The sequence below is a fragment of the Pan paniscus genome, chromosome 5 (assembly GCF_029289425.2).
Source record: "Pan paniscus chromosome 5, NHGRI_mPanPan1-v2.0_pri, whole genome shotgun sequence".
NCBI lineage: Eukaryota > Metazoa > Chordata > Mammalia > Primates > Hominidae > Pan > Pan paniscus.
In genome coordinates this window covers 158,435,724-158,454,802 of record NC_073254.2, presented here as the reverse complement: position 1 = coordinate 158,454,802, position 19,079 = coordinate 158,435,724, and the positions used below count along the sequence as shown (strand labels likewise).

At 39.8% G+C, this 19,079-nt stretch overlaps 1 protein-coding gene across 5 annotated transcripts in view; it reads left to right on the top strand.

The window, feature by feature from the left end:
• The window catches only part of NHSL1 (NHS like 1), a 274,952-nt gene that overhangs the window by 204,707 nt on the left and 51,166 nt on the right, over nt 1-19,079 (top strand). The gene's annotated exons all lie outside the window — the stretch shown is intronic.

Here is a 19,079-nt window from a genome sequence, read left to right as displayed (position 1 = left end):
AACTGTGCTTCACTCCCATTTCATGTATTTTCAAGTTCCAGATCAGGACTTGACTTTTCTCCCCTTGAAAAACTGAACATCTGTTTATAGGCATTTCTGCTTTTCTTTTTGACTATGCAGTACATCTATATGAAGTATCATCTATCCCCACTGGTTTTGCCTAAACTTGAATTTTATTTTGAAAAGATAAATGCTTTCATAATTGCTTTAATGCTCTAAAATGGTTCGTCAAAGGGATTTACTATTAATAAAATTAATAACTTTGGAAAATTCCTAGAGCGCAACCTTTAAAGTCTGGATTTAAAAACTTCGTAAGAGATTTTAGGTAAATTATAGACTTATGAACAGTGGTTGGGAAGGATGAAATGAGAAAGATTATCTGAGTTCTTTTGTTCTCAGTTATTTACTTTTAACCACATGTACAGAACTTCACGTACCTCTTCCCCTATATCATCTTAGCAACCTGAAATAAACACAACATGAGTGCAAGATATTTATTACCTCATTATCAGTGAAGATTAAAAAAAATCAGTCTCTAAATATGTGGCACTATTAAGATTTGATGTTATATGAATTATCAGTCTAAGTTCATTCAACCTCAGCATTCTCTACTTAAAAATATAGAAAGGTAGCTAGGTATTCAAAGTGAGTAATCTAATTGTTTCTTCTTCTATTCTTACTGTGTCCATAATTTTAAGAAAAGAATACCATTCTTTAATATTAAACAGGCTATTGCTTTTTCATCGCCATTAAATGCTTATTGTATGAATTAGTCTGTCAGTTTTTATGGGGAGCTAGTCTACTCTTGGGAACCATAAAGTGTGAAGGGAAACGACACAGCGAGTATCAATAAATGCATAATGAAATGTAAACATACACGTTTTAAAACAATGCATAAATCCTTAGTAGTTAACAGATTAACTGAAGAAGCCACAGAATTACTGGAAAATGTTTTGTGAAAAAACTGAGTTTGACTTAGTACATAAAAGCAGATAATAGACATAAATTAATCAATATTGAGCATCTGTTCTGTTCTATGCCAGGAGTGTTTAAATGAATGGATGAAAGTTCCTGGGTCCTCAATTTTAAAGAGCCAGGCCTGCTGTCTTGGCAGCAGCTTGTAGCAAAGTTTGTCTTGAGGTTTGCTACTGCAAGCTTACTGTCTTACGGTAGTAAACAGGCAGTAGTGTGATGGAGGTGTGCATGAGGTACATTGTGCACACAGGGAGAGAGGGCTCAGTCAGAGAACAAAGAAAAGCACTGGGAGGTCCCCTCACTCCCCCACTCCCTCCTGCTCCCATCCCCACATGAGAGAGGAGATAGTCTTTCAAGATGTGTAAAATGGCATTTGGAGCAGGCTCTTGTCCATGTATAATTTCGCTCTACTCTGATCCGAATATAGCAGATATCTTTTGTATTTACAGCTGGAGAGTCTCTGGAGACTTTGATAAAATTTGATGGTCACAGGCTTAGATTAAATGTCTTGGTTTTGTTTGTTGATTTGTTACTGGAGATTTAGGTAATGATTCACTGCTAATGAAGATACAAACATGTACAGGTTGAACATCCCTAATCTGAAAATTAGAAATCTGAAATGCTCCAAAATCCAACACTTTTTGAGCACTGACATGATGCTCAAAGGAAGTACTCATTTGAGCATTTTGGGTTTTGGGATTAGGGATTCTCACTCAGTAGTTATAATGCAAATATTCCAAAATCAGAAAAAAACCCAAATCGGAAACATTTCTGGTCCCAAGCATTTCGGATAAGAGATACTCAACATTTACCCAGATTTAAAAATGGCATTTTAATATTTGCTTCAATAGACATCTGGCTAGCAACAAAAAATAAATTTTTGAAGATGGATCCCATTATCTGTGAAGAATTCACTCAGCTTCTTACTGAGTTTCCAGAAGAAGTCCACCCTTTTTACATCCATCATTGTTTGAATCCTTCATGAACTTCATTGGAGATAGCTGTGATGATAAGTAACCTAAATCTGGCTAAATTTTTATCTGCATAGTTTTTAGCTTTATGGAAAGGGCTACAACTAAGTGGAAAAGAAATCAAGAGATAGGAGTAAGCTGAATGAGAGGCTCAGATGTTGCTTTTTTGTAACCTGTAGACCTCATTTGACAACTATGAGCATATTAAAGGCTGAAATAAAGACATGTCACTTTTAAGGCTCCATCCCCAAAAAGCCCAGCTTGAGAGAGAGATAAACATAATTTCTCACAGTATGTTTAACAGGCACTTTAGTTACTGTCTCTGTGTACATTCCTGCCTGAATTAGTTCACAGAGCAGCTGTTGTTGGCATCAGAAATGTTCTCTAGTCACAGCTCTTTCCTGAAGAAATGCATTTTAGCAGGTCAGCATGCTTCATGGCTCTAGAATTTAAAAAGTGTGAGCACAAGGAGGAGCGTCGAATCTGGCCTATGTCATTCAAAGTCAGAGGGTTATATTTATTATACCTGAAAGGATAGGAGTTGAGAATTTATTACACAATGTGAAAAAATAACTACTTACAGCAAGTGATTAAAAACAATGGTGCACACATCGACCTGTTTAACATTAAAGAATGATTTACCATCCAGGCGCGGTGGCTCACGCCTATAATCCCAGCACTTTGGGAGGCCAAGGTGGGCGGATCACGAGGTCAGGAGATAGATACCATCCTAGCCAACATGGTGAAACCCCGTCTCTACTAAAAATACAAAAATTAGCCAGGTGTGGTGGCGCATGCCTGTAGTCCCAGCCTACTCAGGAGGCTGAGGCAGGAGAATCACTTGAACCTGGGAGGCAGAGGCTGCAGTGGGCTGAGATTGCGCCACTGCACTCCAGCCTGGTGACAGAGTGAGACTGTCTCAAAAAAAAAGGAGAATGATTTACCTTTCCTAAAATTATGGACTAGATTTCCAAGTTGTTCCAGCCAGATTTCTCTACAGTTACCGACAGCAGACTTTGAGGGTGACTGCATCCACCCTTAGTTGTCATGAAGCCTCCTAGCTCCCTTTTGGTGTAGACAAGTATGTTTGTCTTGGGAGAGATTGTGGGCCTCCTTCTGAATTTGATGAGGGTGCTTGTCTGTCTTATTTATCTGCCTAGAGCACATGGGTCCCTGAGATATCGCAGATACCCCTTGTCTTTCGCCATCGGTTCTCCACTTGAAGGTCCTGTGGCACTTTCCCAGAACTGTCTAGGAGGTGCCTTTGTAGGAATGGCCTGTGGACATTGATTGAGAGCTCTCCCTCATGGCATGATGCATCTGCCCACCACCTCAGACAGGCCCAAGATGGACATCTGCTTTGCCCACCTTGTGCTAACCACATTGAATTCTTCATCTTTTTTCTGTAACTTTTAAAAAAATATGACATATAACACAGAGAGGTACATAAAACGTGTATGGCTTGAGAAATAGAGTGAACACCTGTATAACCATTACCTAGGTCAAAATGTGACCTAAACTTCAGAAGCTTCCTGTTCCTGCTTGCTTGCCTTTCTTTTTTCTTTCTTTCTTTCTTTTTTTTTTTTTTTTTTTGAGACAGGGTCTTGCTCTGTTGCCCAGGCTGGAGTGCAGCAATGTGATCACGGCTCACTGCAGCCTTGACTTCCCTGGCCCAATCCATCCTCCCACCTCAGCACCCTGAGTAGCTGGGACTACAGGCACACAACACCGTGCCCAGCTAGCTTTTGTATTTGTAGAGATAGGGTTTTGCCTTGTTGCCCTGTCTGGTCTTACTCCTGGGCTCAAGTTGTCCACCTGCCTCGGCCTCCCAAAGTGCTGGCATTACAGGCGTGAGCCTCCACACCCAGCCATCTTCCTGTTTTCTAACAGAAGTCCAGGTGTCATGTGAAGTATTTTGAGTCACATCTAAATTCCAATCCTGACTTTGTTACATACTAGGTATAGGTTACTTGAGTTTAATTTTGTTTGTTTCTTCAACATTTTGATCTTATTTTCTCATCTATAAAGGCCATAATATCTGTTTACATGGGAATGAAATGAACATATTCATGTAAAGTATTAATATCTCAATGTACCTGCCCCTCAATGTGGAAGTTATAAGTGTCTGTGGAGGGAGGGGTGCATTTTAATTGAAGTGCAATGGAACATAGATATAATTTTACAAATCTCAAATGGCCTCAGGATTTAGTTGGATCTTTCTTTCCTACCCGTTGTGCTCCAGAGATATACTGTGGGGAGGAGGGCTAAAGGAACAGAACAAGGAACACCTTCTGATGACAGTGACAGATGCTTAATACTCAGGTTCATTTCATCCACATGAGCAACATGCCTTTCGCCACTCACCATCAACCTCTGAAAGACCCCTAGAATGCTGGAGCTGGAAGGAGCTGCCCAGTCCTCTGGTCAGTCCCCCTTTCCATTTTGTAGATAAGCAAAGCAAGACCCAGAGAAGTTAAGGGTTCCTGGTGCTCACGCCTGCTGGCCTATTCTGATCTCAGACCTCAAGAGCACTGAAGAGACCTGTCCCTTTGATGCCCTTTCAGCTGCCCTCCACTTTATGGAAGTTCACAGGGACAGAGCTCACCCTGGGAATCTCATGGCCAAAGATGGATTTGGTTTCTTTAGCCAGTTAATTTAGAAATGCAAATTGGCTCATCGTTGCCTAAAGGTGGTGACTTCATGGTTACTCCTGAAGTCTCCTCACTCACCCCTGATTTCATTAAAATTCAAATAAGTCTAAGAGAAATAAAGGAAGCATCACATGACATGTTTGATTAATATCTATAACCATTCTTTCATCTTAATGGCTTTTGGTGCTTATTTTTAGGGTTATAATTGGTTACTAGTAACTCAATAGACTTAAAAAAATAGGCACAGGTTGCAAGGGAAGGAAAGATAAACATTTGAAATTAATAAATACACTAATGATTTAGCACTTGCAGCTGAGTTTACAATTTGCCTAGTTTGCTACTTCCCAAAGAATACTTCAGTAAAATTGATATGCAAAAGGTGAAGGTCAGATGTCTCTGGCTAAGGTATTCTAATTTTTTTTTTTTTTTTTTTTGAGACAGAGTCTTGCTCTGGTGCCCAGGCTGGAGTGCAGTGGTGTGATCTCGGCTCACTGCAACCTCCGCCTCCTAGGTTCAAGTGATTCTCATGCCGCAGCATCCCAAGTAGCTGGGACTACAGGTGTGCACCACCCTGCCCAGCTAATTTTTGTATTTTTAGTACAGATGGGATTTTGCCATGTTGGCCAGGCTGGTCACTAACTCCTGACCTCAGGTGATCTGCCTCCCTCAGCCTCCCCAAGTGCTGGGATTATAGACGTGAGCCACCACACCCAGCCACTTAAGATTCAAGCAAGAAACTTTCGATCGCTTATATTCATTTATACAATTTTAAATCATTTTCTGGTTGAAACAAATATTGGCATAGAATTGGGGGGCAGGAGGAGTGCTATGTTATTCTGAAAAAGCAACTGAACAGAGGAAGGAAGTATAATTGTCTCATATTTCGCAAAACCGCAGTAGCACTGACATCTTGTTTTGTTGTCATTAGTGATTCCAGAAGATGAGATGGGAGACCAGAATTCTGGTTGCAGTGTTGTCAGTGGCAAGCTGCAGGATATTGGAAGTCAGGTCCCATCTTCGTACTTGGCTTCCACCTCTGAAAAACAATTTATGATTTCTGTGTTCCCTTCTAAGCTCTAAAATTCTGATTGGCTTCTTAGTATTTAACTGTTTAAGGGTAATATGTGTGAAGTTAACTGACACAAAGATATTACCGATGGCTGAGCCTAAGTCCTGACAAACTGGGATGTGTAATCTTAAGTTTGTATGGACGGAAAAATTGTCTAAGTGCATACTGCAAGTGAAGCACTGGGCTGGATGTTATAGTGCAATCAAAGATGAATGTCGTCAATGCTTTCCTCCAGAGGCTGAAAGCTAGCCAGAGATAAGATGTATGTATGACTAGCTTATGTGCAAGGTTCATAGCGGTGGTATTATTAAGCCTCAACCCTGGGTGTTATCTTTAAAATGAACTTGGTCAGCCTGCCCTAGTTAAAAATTCTTTACCAGCTCCCCATTACTAACAGAATATAACCTAAGCTCTTAGCATCTAGAAACCTTCCTGAACTCAAGCCTGTTTGTCTCATCTCATCTGCGGAATCACCTTTGCTCCCCAGACATCTCTACTCCTCCACCCAATTTTTTTTACTTTGTGCCTTCACGTGTAATGATAAAGTCCTTCAGTTGGAATGCTAGCTTGTCTTGTTCTTCTTTCTGTCTACTGCATGTCCCAAGCCATACTTTTTCCCTTCTGAACCACAACCTCTCACACCTGGCCAACTCCTGTTTCCCCTTTGTGAGTCATCCTTGGGTGCTAGAGTCCCCCACAACCTTTCCTGGATTTTCCCTGGGTAGCCCCAGGAAGTCCTTTTCTACCTTGTCATGGAAGCTTACACTCCACCATTCTACTGCTTATGATACACTATATAATTGTGTTTGCATGTTTATCTCCCCACTTGACAGTAACATCCGTGGGAATAGGGCTTTGTCTTTTCACTTGTGTGTCCCCAGCACACAGTCCAGTGACTGGGACTGCAAATACTGTTGTGTTTGTAGAAGGCCTGAAAATGTTTGGAAAAGTCACCTAAAACACAGGAGAGAGATCAGAGTCAAAGCCGGGGAACAAGTAGTGAGAATGTGGAGTGATGAGATTGGGGATGGAGAGGGCCAGTGGTGAGGAGGAGGGGGGGTTGAGGCTTGGAAGCTTTACTTTAGGGCACTGGGAGGGAGAAGTCTGCAAAAGAGCACAAATGGGGAAGAAGAAAGTCAGCCAGGATGAGGCAGTCATCATGGCACTCACAGGTGGGGAGAGAGTCATTGTAAGAAAAGGCTGTTGAATCGGTTGTTAGGTGGTGATTGGTGACCTTTGAAAGGGCAGTTTCAAGGAAGTCTTTAGATTAAGAAGCCAGATTTCCTGAGATAAGAAGGATTTTTATAAGCAGAAAAACAATAAAAGTAATTTTTTTGAAGAAATAAAGGTGAGTGAATGATGCCAACAGAGCAGAGAGGGAAGGGATAGTATTTTGAGGTGGTGGCAGGGTACAGCTGATATTATTACATGTTTTAAAAACTAGAGCTTATGAAAACAGGGCCGTAGACAAAAGGAGTCAGCAGGAGGGGAAAGGATTGCAGATATGGAAAGAGAATGGGAGGATGTTCCCTGAAGAAGCAGGAAGGAGGCAGTCAACTCAGGGCAAAGCGGAGGGTCGGAGGTTGCGGCCTCTGTCTCCTAGAGGGAATTGGGGAAGCGTGTTATGAGACGGAGCCAGAGATCGAGGCTGTTCATTACATGGTGTGGGAGCCTTGCTTGCAATATGGCCCCCGCCATATTGTTAGTTCTTTGGTGAAAAGGATGACTTTATTTGGTGCTCTCTCGCTCAGGTCTTGTGAATTTAATTAGGTTGACTTTTCAAAGACAAATGATGTTATTAAAGGCTTAAAAAAAATATGTGTGGTATTTCATTTGGCTCTATTGGAATTTTTGTCCTGAGGGAAAGTTGCCCAGCCGGGTGAAACCATGGATTAAATGCCCTATTGAGAAAAAGAAAAGAGCAGACAAAAATATGGGATTAACAGAATGGGAATTATATACAAAAAGGGGCTATTTAACTTCTCCTATTGGATTTGATGGCACGGAATTTTCTATAATACTAAGTACTACTCTGGGTACAGTAACTCCAAAAGAAGTGCTTTCCTTGGTGTCCTTAACTCGGGAGAGGGAAGTTGGATGCAAGAGCAAGGAAAAATGAACAATCATTGCTTTTTCAGATAGTTAAAGAGACGTGTTGCCCCCACCCCCATACCTTTTTTTTTTTTTTTAATGGTAAGCAACACAGAAAAGATAGAATGGCAAAGACAGTCATTTAAATGATCCAGGTCTTAACAAAGCACTACGGATTGTTTAAACAAAAGGCTTTTTGTTTTGTTTTTGTGTCTGTAGCCAGTCTGCTGTTTCAGCAATTCTATTTTAACTCCCGATAAAGTAAGTAACTTGAGTGGCCTCTATATTTCACTCAGGGCAGCATAAAAACGATACATTGAAGGTACTGTTGGTAAGGTTTGTTATCATTCACGATACAACCGAAGTCTCCGGTGTTGGCTTAGAATCTTTGCAGGCGATTTGATCTTGAGTAACCTTGGTGATGCTCCTCTGCTGCCAATGATACGGCTTTTTAATTCTAAAGTGAAATGAGATCGCCTCCAATTTGGCGGCTCTCTCTGGTGGTGCTCAACTAGGACTTACAGACTCTCAGCGCACTCACATTAATCATGGCATCAGAAAGCTCTCACCTTAATTTAAATCAGATTTAGTTCTTCAAGGCTTCTTAAATTAATCTGGGCCTGTGACAAGAAGAAATGTTAAAAGCTGGTTTTCTGCAATGGCAAATGACATTTTAATAATAATTCTTGCCATGGTGTGCAATGAAAAACAAAGCTAACAGACAGTTTATCCAGTGGCTCAACTTTTAATGTTTAACTCCTAAGGTTTTTTGTTGTTGTTGTTTATTTGTTTTGTTTTGTTTTGGGAGGTTTTAATTTCACTCTAATAGGAATTAATCACAGAGCAAGAATATTAATCAAAATGGCCTTTTATTTTTAACCCTTCTACATAAAATGAGATTGTCTATGGTGTTTAATGTCAGTGACAGAGATATTGGTCCCAAGACATGGGGGAAAACCAGTCTTTCTAAAATGTGTTAATGCATTGTTAACAAATTCATTTCCAGTTTGACTGTTGAGCCGATGACCACAATTAGTAGTGTATTTTCCCTCTGTGGTTCTTCCCAACCTGGTCATTTTATTTTGCTAAATATACAATGTAAACTGTATATTTACATTGTAAATGAGAAGTCATTTGGAATTGTGTTATTATAAAATAATTTTTAGGCAGTCTGCTTATCATTCCTTTTTTTTCCCCCTCCCCTGGCAAAGAAACCTGTCCATTTCAAAGGTAGCATTCTGTCACCACCTCCTCTCTTACATCTTACTCCCCGCCTAAACTTGCCTGCAAGCTTTTTCTGAAAATGCAGCTTTCCTGTGGCATCTGTTCTGTCTGACTAGAAAGCTTTGGGGAGTTGCCCATGATGCAGTTAGCTTTTTAATCCTAGATTGGTCAGTTTCCCTGAAATTCTACTGAGGCAAAATTTCCTTGGATAGATAACCATGATGGTGCACCAGACATCATCTTCCTTATTCATTCTGTTCCACCTACTCTCCTCTCATCCTCTTATTACTCAAATATGTGAGTTGTGGATGGGAGAAGAGGCCCATTTAATGGGAGGTCAGGTCATATGCCTTGGGTTAATGAAGGTGGAAAATGTGGCTGAGGATAAAATCTACCTGGGTGACCAATGGGGCCATCACCTTTGTCATATAGTTACAGTACCCTTTCAAGCACGCTACTGTCCAACAAATACAGATCATTCATTCATTTAAGGAACTCACTGAGCACCAGCCAGCCACCCACATTGAGCCATATCATGTAGGGCTTAGAAACCATTAGGAAGATTTTGGCTTTTACATTCAGGGCGTGGAGAGATTTGAACTTAGAAGTGACATAATCTGACTCATTAGTTTGAAATGGATCAATCTGATTGTGTGTTGAAAGTTCACAGTAAAGGAGACAGGAGTGTCAAAGTAGGAGACCTGGTGGAGGTCACCATCAGGTGAGAGATGGTGGAGGCCTGATCAGGAAGTTTTCCCTGCAGTTGCAGCTGGATTGAAATGTTAAAATAAATATAAGAACCCTCCAAGCATTTTAAGGAAATCTTGACATGTAAGACACATTTCTACAGTAGCAAAGCTAAAGCTTTTCCTGAAACAAAATGGCATTCTTTAGGGACTAAAAGTAGATACCAGATATAGCATTCCCCCACCATTGATCTGTACCATATCAGCTAAATTCTTTATCCTATATTCCCTTTTAAGTTATTCGCTTGGCGAGTGTGGATCATTTGTGACATGATAAAAAGAACAGACCAACCCTCTTTTCCTTTGGGCATTTTATCATTTGTCATGTGGAATATGTAGGAAGCAAAATTCTATTGCCCTCTTTGGGATCCCCACCTAACACCTCCTCTGAGTAGAGAAGACTTCTCCTCTTTCACTTTTACATCCACCCTAAATGGATATCATGTTGATCCCTTTAATTTTATTTCTACTTCTCTTTAGGTATTTGCCTTACTCTGAAACAGTTTTCTCACGGTGTGGCTCACAGGACAGCTGCATCAGCAGTGATTGAGGACTTGCTAGGAATCCAAGTTGTCAGGCTCCATCCCAGACCTACTGAATCAGATACGGGAGTGGACTCAGCAGTATTTTTACAACAAGCCCTCCAGGGGATTCTGATGTACCTTAATTTGGGATGCCACTGCTCTGTACATTGGCCTGTGAATTTGTTTAATCAGGCAGCTAAACTGTAAGCACCTTGAAGGCTGGAATGTAACCCTTTAGTCCCACTACCCTTTACAAGCTACAAGTTAGGATTCCAAGACACAGCTACCCAGTTTCAGAGTTGGAGCTCTTGACTGCTGCTGCTCTTCTCTCTCGTTGGTGGCAAAGGTGACTTGAGAAACTGGTGTTGATGCCTCTGTGTATTCATTCTATGTTTTCTCCAAGCTAGCTCTGCCTTGACTGTCTGGAAGAGGAGTATTCAGAGGTTTAGGAAAAAATGGCTGGCCAAAGCACAGGTCAGGAGAATCACTGAACCTGGAGGTTGGAAAGAAAACATAATTGTCACCAGCTTGACTTTCTCTTTTCCAACTTTCTGGTGGTATAAGTCTAGATAACTTTCATCCTCCTTTTTTTTTTTTTTTGAGATGGAGTCCCACTGTGTCACCCAGGCTGGAGTGCAGTGGTGCCATCTCAGCTCACTGCAACCTCCACCACCCAGGTTCAAGCAGTTCTCCTGCCTCAGCCTCCTGAGTAGCTGGGACTACAGGCACCCGCCACCACGCCCAGCTAATTTTTGTATTTTTAATAGAGATGGAGTGTCACCATGTTGAACAGGCTGGTCTTGAACTCCTGACCTTGTGATCCGCCCACCTTGGCCTCCCAAACGTTGGGATTACAGGCGTGAGCCACCACGCCCGGCTTCCTCTTCCTTTTTTAAGGCAAAGTAAGACTTAGTCCCTTCAGGAAATTTCCCTTTTCCCTGACACCAGGGTGATAGTTGGCATAGTTTCATATTGGCCCTCTCTTTCTTGCTTCACCTGCAGCTAAGCACATGGTACTCTATTACTTGGAATGTTTTGTCTTTATAGATTCCATTAAGAGATAAAATATTTACTTTTAGAACTTTTAGCAAGTCTTGGGCTTACTCGTTAAAGACATATATTTTCTCTTTTTTATGTTTTATGTCGCTTTGAATGCTAAGTGTCACTGAAGTGATAATTGGTGAAGAAGTGGTCTTATGGGCTCGAATTTGCATTTATTAGGAGGTAAATGTGAGTTTAATACTTGAAATATAAAAGCATGCTTTTATGCTGTTATACATATTCCTGTATAGCTACATAAAACAGCTCTTGCTCTAAAAAGAGGGGAAGGGAGAAAAGAATAAATCATTAGTCTAATAATAAACCAAAAGGGCCTATTTATTTGAAACTTATTTAAAACTACTATAAATGATAAAGGAAAATATTCATTGAAAAGATCTGTATTAAATACACAGTGTCTTTGAGATTTAAAACAGCTTTTCACCTCCTTGATATGCTACACACAACTGAGTAACTTAAATGTTTGAACATCTATTGTCTTTTAATTATGTTCTAGTTTGTTTATTGTTGAAGACAATTTAAATAAATTGAAGTTCAACTGCTTTGAAGAATTTATGGAAAATCTAAACATATTTTTGGAAAATTCATCGTGCATGAGTGACAAGGGAGAATCCTAACTATATCAGTATGATTTCTTTCTCTTTTCCAGTATTGCCAAGCCCAACAAATTTATGAAGGGGTAGGTAAATAAATCTCTTCTATTTTAAATGCACTTTGGTTTGATTTTTCATTAAGAAAATAAGTTCTCTAATATTCACAATACATGATATTTAGGTGCAGTCAGTTTTTCCTATGTATTTATTCGAAAGCTCAAACTAGATTATTTAGCTATACAATACTTCATTCAGCTATTGGGCTGGAATTCATTTTCTTCTAAACATGAATGTTTATAGTCTTATGTATTCTCAGTCCTTCTGGACTAAGATGAAGTTTGTGATAGAACTGGCCTTTTACCCTGTTATTAATAATCCGGTAGATTATTAACTGAGATAGAAGTTTAAAAACTTCGATCTACCAGAAACTTTATACCTGGGCTTCAGAATCTGTAAGACTGATACAATAACTGCTTTCCTTCAATTCTCAGAGAATTATTGTAAACACAAATCAGGTAATGATAACAAGAGGCTTTCAGTTTTAAAAAGTGTCAGTAGTATTAGCTTTAAAAATCAGTCATCCGAAAAAAGATTTTTTAGACTCTAGATCATCATAGGACTTTCTCACTGAAGCAGTACATCATGACTGCTATTTTTATAATTAACTTTGGGACTGGAGTCCTCCCAATGCTTAATGACCTTGAATTACAGTAGGAAGGTTGCAAAAGATTTAATGCTATTAAAAATAAACCACATTCAGTTTTTAAAATATGGTATATGTAGAATACCATGCTAGAAATAACAAATTATGCTTTGACCTGAATGTTTCAAAACTTTCCTAGGAGCTCATACTCATACACGTCAATACTACCCATGACCTGAAAAATGACAACTGGCCTACCGAACTGGTCCTTCTGGCTTTTCACACTGCAGTGCTTGTTTGAAATACAGTTGACCCTTGAACACAACACATTTGAACTTGGAGGGTCCACTTATATGGATTTTTTCAATACAGTCAGCCCTCCATACATTCTGGGTCCTGCAACCGAAACCAAATGCGAATGGAAAATACAATACTCAGGTATTTTCTGCATCTGAAACCAAATGAGAATGGAAAATACAGTATTCACAGGGTGTGAAACCTGCATTATACAGAAAACCGACTTTCTGGGTCTGTGATTTGCAGGAGTTTAGTATGCATGGATTTTGATATTCTGGGGTTCTGGAACCAATCCCCTTCTGATACAGAGGAATGACTGCTTCTTCCGTCAGTTCTTTGCCTTTCTCACGCAATCTAAGAAGTCAACAAACTTCTTACTTTTTTTCTTTTAGCATCCCCTCATCTTCCCGTATCATTTTCTTGGGAAATAGAAAAACAATCCCATCTTATTCCACTTCGCATTCAATTTCTGTTTCTTCTATTTCTCCATCTCCCTCTCATTTAAGCAGGTCATACTTAGTAACCATCTATTTAAGGACTTTACCCCTTCAGATTATATTTCAGAATCTTTATAATAAACTTGGGAAATTTTTCACTGCATCGTATGCTTCCTTTTGTGGAATTATGCATATGAAGAAATCCATCATGACAAATTACAGAAGTCAGTGATAAAAATGTCCACGTACTTTTATCAGCATCACAAAGCACCTTGCATTTTCCTCATGTAGATAATAGCATGTTTAAAGTAGTCCTCTCTTATTTGTGGTTTCACTTTCCATAGTTTCAGCTACCTGCAGTCAACCATGGTCTGAAAATTTTAAATGGAAAATTCCAGACGTGAACAATTTATAAGTTTAAAGTTTTTGCCATTCTGAGCAGTGTGATGAAATCTCACAACAGCCCCCTCCATCCTGCCTAAGACGTGAAACCTCCCTTTGTCCATTGGATCCACGCTGCAGACACTGCCCGTCCATCAGTCAGTTTGTAGCCAGCTTGGTTATCAGATTGCCTGTCAGCATCTCAGTGCTTGTATTCAAGTCACCCTTATTTTACTTAATAATGGCCCCAAAGGACAAGAGGAGTAATGTTGGCCATTTGGATATGCCAAAGAAGCTGTCAAGTGTCTCCTTTAAGTGAAAAGGTGAAAGCTTTTGACTTAAAAAGGACAGCAAAAGAAAATCATATGCTGACGTTGCTAAGATCCATGGTAAAAATGAATCTTCCATCTGAGAAATTGTGAAAAAGGAAAAAGAAGCTCCTGCTAGTTTTCCTGTCACACCTCAAACATTATCATAGGTATAGATGTCTAGGAAAAAAACATAGCAATAGATAGGATTTGGTACTGTCTGTGGTTTCAGGCATCCACCAGGGGTCTTGGAACATATACCCTGAGTATAAGTCAGGGACTACTATATTAAAAATTGAATGACTAAAGAATAGCTTAATGCATAGAGATTTGGAGGCCACAGCAGCAATAAATTCATGTGAGAGTCAGATGACCATCTAACGCTATGACATTATTTTTTTCTTCTGTATTTGAAACTTTGGTCTACCAAGAAATGTTTGTCCTTCGTCCTTGTGCTATGGAAAATGGATTGACATGAAAGGAAGGAGGAGGAAATTTAAGGTTGGGAAACTAGAGGACACAACCAACAGTGATACCTTTATCCAAGCAGTAGTGTGAGAACAATAACACAGTTTTGCTGTAAATTTCTGTTGCAAGAAGAATATGTGTGAACGATTGGTCTTCTTTTACATTTAGGATCTTGTTTCTAGCCTGTGGTCGCAGGCATAACCTGGCTTTAAATTATGCTCTGCTTTGCAGTTACTCTCTCAGTTCAGTGTTTAAAAAGTCTTTGCTTATTCGTGATGGCTTGCTCTCACTTTTGTTTCACCCCGCAGACAAGAAACTCCAATTCTGATGAACAAAACCATGGTTTTAGAACCTAAGCTCTGTTGCAACTTGACAAGAGGAGAATTTTCTGAATTTCCCCTAGAGTTGGAATAAATGACAGTGGAATTTGATGAGTTTACTAGATTTCAGAAATGTGATAAGAGCAAAAAAAAAAATTGGTCAGCTGCCATGAATTTATATTGTCTAGTCTTATCTTAGATCCAGCATCATATTTCATTTGTTTTACTACCATTATACTGCTATTAAAACATTTTTGTGGCCAGCGTGGTGGTTCACACTTGTAATCCCAGCACTTTGGGAGGCCAAGGCAGGCAGATCACCTGAGGTCAGGACTTTGAGACCAGCCTGACCAAAAATTAGCCAGGCATGGTGGTGTATGCCTGTAATCCCACCTACTCAGGAGGCTGAGGCAGGAGAATCGCTTGAACCTGGGAGGCAGAGGTTGCACCATTGCACTCTGTTCCAGCCTGGGCAAAAAAAGTGAAACTCCGTCTCAAAAAAAAAAAAAAAAAAAGTGACGTCAATTTCATGGTGAAAAAAAGATGCATTGTCTTCTAAACTGGGCTCAAAAAGGTGACACACGCTGCAAGTACTAATAGTTGCTGGTCTTTCATGCTTTTAACTTGTGGATGATGATTTTGCAATATTTGGTCTTTTAAAATCTAACACGTATCAAGTCATTTTGGCTATTTTCAATATTATTGCCAAGAATATAAAACTAATAATCACCCTTAGAAATGATCTTGCCCAGCAGTCTCTTCTTATTTCCCAGGGAAACGTCCTTTTGAAACACAGTCTTACATGGTATCCAATACATTACATATATTTGTAAAAGTAATGTTTGAGTAGTGTTAAGTTTTATAATTTAAATTTTTAAAACATAATTATTTATTATTAGTCATTTTACTATTATTATACATTTTAGAGGCATGGTCTTGCTCTGTCTCCCAGGCTGGAGTGCAGTAGCCCAATCATAGCTCACCACAGCTTCGAACTCCTGGGCTCAAACAATGCCCCTGCCTCAGCCTCCTGAGTAGCTAGGACTACAGGCACATGCCACCATGCCCGGCTAATTAAAAAGAATTTTTTTCTAGAAATGCAGTCTCATGTTGTTCAGGCTGGTCTTGAACTCCTGGCCTCAAGCAATCCTCCCACCTTGGCCTCCCAAAGCACTGGGATTACAGGTGTGACCCACTGTGCCCTACCCTATAATTTAAACTTCTTATAGGGTTCATTTAATGAAACAAATAAAACAATTTTGAACAACAAATTAATTTAGTTTAAAAGGGCTTTGGACTTCTCTCTATATTTGTGAAGTATTTGAAAACCCTGAATTACATAGATAAGTAGCTGCAAATGGTAATAGTTTATATTGGTTTATTTTACAAGTTTCACTCTGATCTTTAGACTTTAGTTTTACAGAGACAGCAGGAATAGCTTTATTTCTAGGACCACGGGAAAGTTAATTTAGCAGCATAAGTTAATAAATTAATTCCCTCATTGTCTCAAAATTTGGTAGGTAAAACTATTGAACTTGAGTCTTTTTTTTTTTTTTTTTTAGATTCAGGGAGTATATGTGCAGGTTTGTTACATGGGTATATTGTGTAATGGTGAGCTTTGGGCTTGTAGTGTACCCATCACCTAAACAATGAACATTGTACCCAATAGATAATTTTTTTTCTTTTTTCTGAGATGGAGTTTCGCTCTTGTTGCCCAGGCTGGAGTACAATAGCATGATCTTGGGCTCACTGCAGTCTCTGCCTCCCAAGTTCAAGCAATTCTCCTGCCTCAGCCTTCCAAGTAGCTGGGGTTACAGGTACCCACCACTATACCCGGCTAATTTTTGTATTTTTAGTAGAGACAGGGGTTTTTCTATGTTGGCCAGGCTGGTCTCTAACTCCTGACCCCAGGTGATCCGCCTGCCTCGGCCTCCCATAGTGCTTGGATTACAGTCGTGAGCTACTGGCGTGGGCCCCCAGTAGGTAATTTTTAACCCTCACCCTCCTTCCATCCTCCCTCCCTTTGGAGTCCCCAGTGTCTATTTATTTCCATCTGTGTGTCCATGTGTACCAATTGTTTGGTTCCCACTAATAAGGTGAGAACATGCACTATTTGATTTTCTGTTTCTGAGTTATTTCACTTAGGATAATGGCCTCCAACTCTGTCCAGGTTGCTGCAAATTATATGATTTAATTCTTTTTTATGGCTGCATAGTATTCCATGATGTGTATCTACCACATTTTCTTTATTCAGTCAACTGTTGATGGATACTTAGGTTGATTCCATAACTCTGCTATTGTGAATAGTGCTGTGATAAACATATGGGTGCAGGTATCTTTTTTCTATAACGATGTCTTTTCCTTTGGATAGATGCTCAGTAGTGGGATTGCTGGGTTGAATGGTCATTCTATTTTTAGTTCTTTGAGAAATCTCCATACTGTTTTCCATAGAAGTTGTACTAATATACATTCCCACCAATGGTGTGTAAATGTTTCCTTTTGTCTACATCCATGCCAACATCTGTTGCTTTTGACTTTTGTTTTGTTTTGTTTTTTGAGACAGAGTCTCACTCTGTTGCCCAGGCTGGAGTGCAGTGGTGTAATCTCAGCTCACTGCAACCTCTGCCTCCCAGGTTCAAGCAATTCTCCTGCCTCAGCCTATGGAGTAGCTGGGATTACAGGCATGTGACACCATGCCTGGCTTTTTTTTGTTTTTGTTTTTGTTTTGCATTTTTAGTAGAGACGGGGTTTTGCCGTGTTGCCCAGGCTGGTCTCAAACTCCTAGCCCCAAGTGATCCACCGGCTCAACCTCCCAAAGTGCTGGGATTACAGGTGTGAGCCACCATGCCCGGCCTTGCTTTTTAATTATAGCCATTCTTGAGTGTTATTTTTTAATCTTAGCTTTAAGGTGGCTATTTAAAGAAAATCTAATCCAGTATTTACAGAATCCCCAAACTCTGCAGAAAATACCGTTTGAAAACTACTAATCAGGCCGGGTTCAGTGGCTCACGGCTATAATCCCAGTACTTTGGGAGGCCAAGGTGGAAGGATCGCTTGAGTCCAGGAGTTCAAGACCAGCCTAGGTAACATAGTGAGTCCCTGTATCTAAAAAATAAAAAAAATAAAATAATGCCAGGTGTGATGGCATGTACCTATATAGTTCCAGCTACTCAGGAAGCTGAGGTGGCAGGATCACTTGAGCCCAGGAGATTGAGGCTGAAGTGAGCCGTGATCATCATGCTACTGCACTCCAGCCTGCGTGACGGAGTAAGACCCTGTCTCAAAAAAAAAAAAAAAAAAAAAGAAAACTACTAATCATGTTTTATATAACATATAACATTATCTCTGTAGAGTGAGAATAAAACTTTTTTTTTTTTTTTTTTTTTTTGAGACTGAGTTTCACTCTTGTTGCCCAGGCTGGAGTGTAGTGGTGCGATCTCGGCTCACCGCAACTTCTGCCTCCCGAATTCAAGCGATTCTCCTGCCTCAACCTTCCTGAGTAGCTGGGATTACAGGCATGTGCCACCACACCTGGCTAATTTTGTATTTTTAGTAGAGACAGGGTTTCTCTATGTTGGTCAGGCTGGTCTCGAATTCCCGACCTCAGATGATCCTCCTGCCTTGGCCTCCCAAAGTACTGGGATTAAAGGCATGAGCCACCGCGCCCAGCCTGAGAATATAGTTTCTAATCATACTCTTTATTTCAGGAAAATTGTCAAATGGAGAAAATGTGAAAATATTTCTTATAAAGAGTTAGATTAATATGAGTAAATTCTCATTAAAAATATGTTGTGTTCTGGAATTTTCAGAAATTTTCTTTAAATATCCATTTTAATCAATATTACAAGTAGTTGCCAGCCCAGACCACAACATTTTTGACCTATAAGTAACTGAAGTAGTATTAGTTAGCTATTTTATGATTACATATGCATTTTTTCATTAGTTTGCCATTCTAACAGATCCTCATTTTTGTCTGATTTGCAGTTCTGAATTGTAAACATTGTCCTTCCACTCCCTCTGTGAGGTAGCAAAGGAGAATCAGGACTTTTTTTTTTTATCCCCTGGCTTATTTTAAATTGGTCTAATATTTTTAGCCCTCCAGTGAAGTGACTGCCGTCTCCTCTTTGAGGAAGAATCATGGATCCTGATGTCAGAAAGGAACTCTGAAGATGCCCTAGTTTAGTTCTGTGCCTGTAGGTGTATGGTTTTTATAAAGCTATGCAAAGAGAAAACTTTTCCAAAACCACACACGTTTTGTGCTCCTTTAGAAAGCTGGATATTTAAAGGAACCCTGTGGCAAATCCTTTTTTGAGGCAAATGCC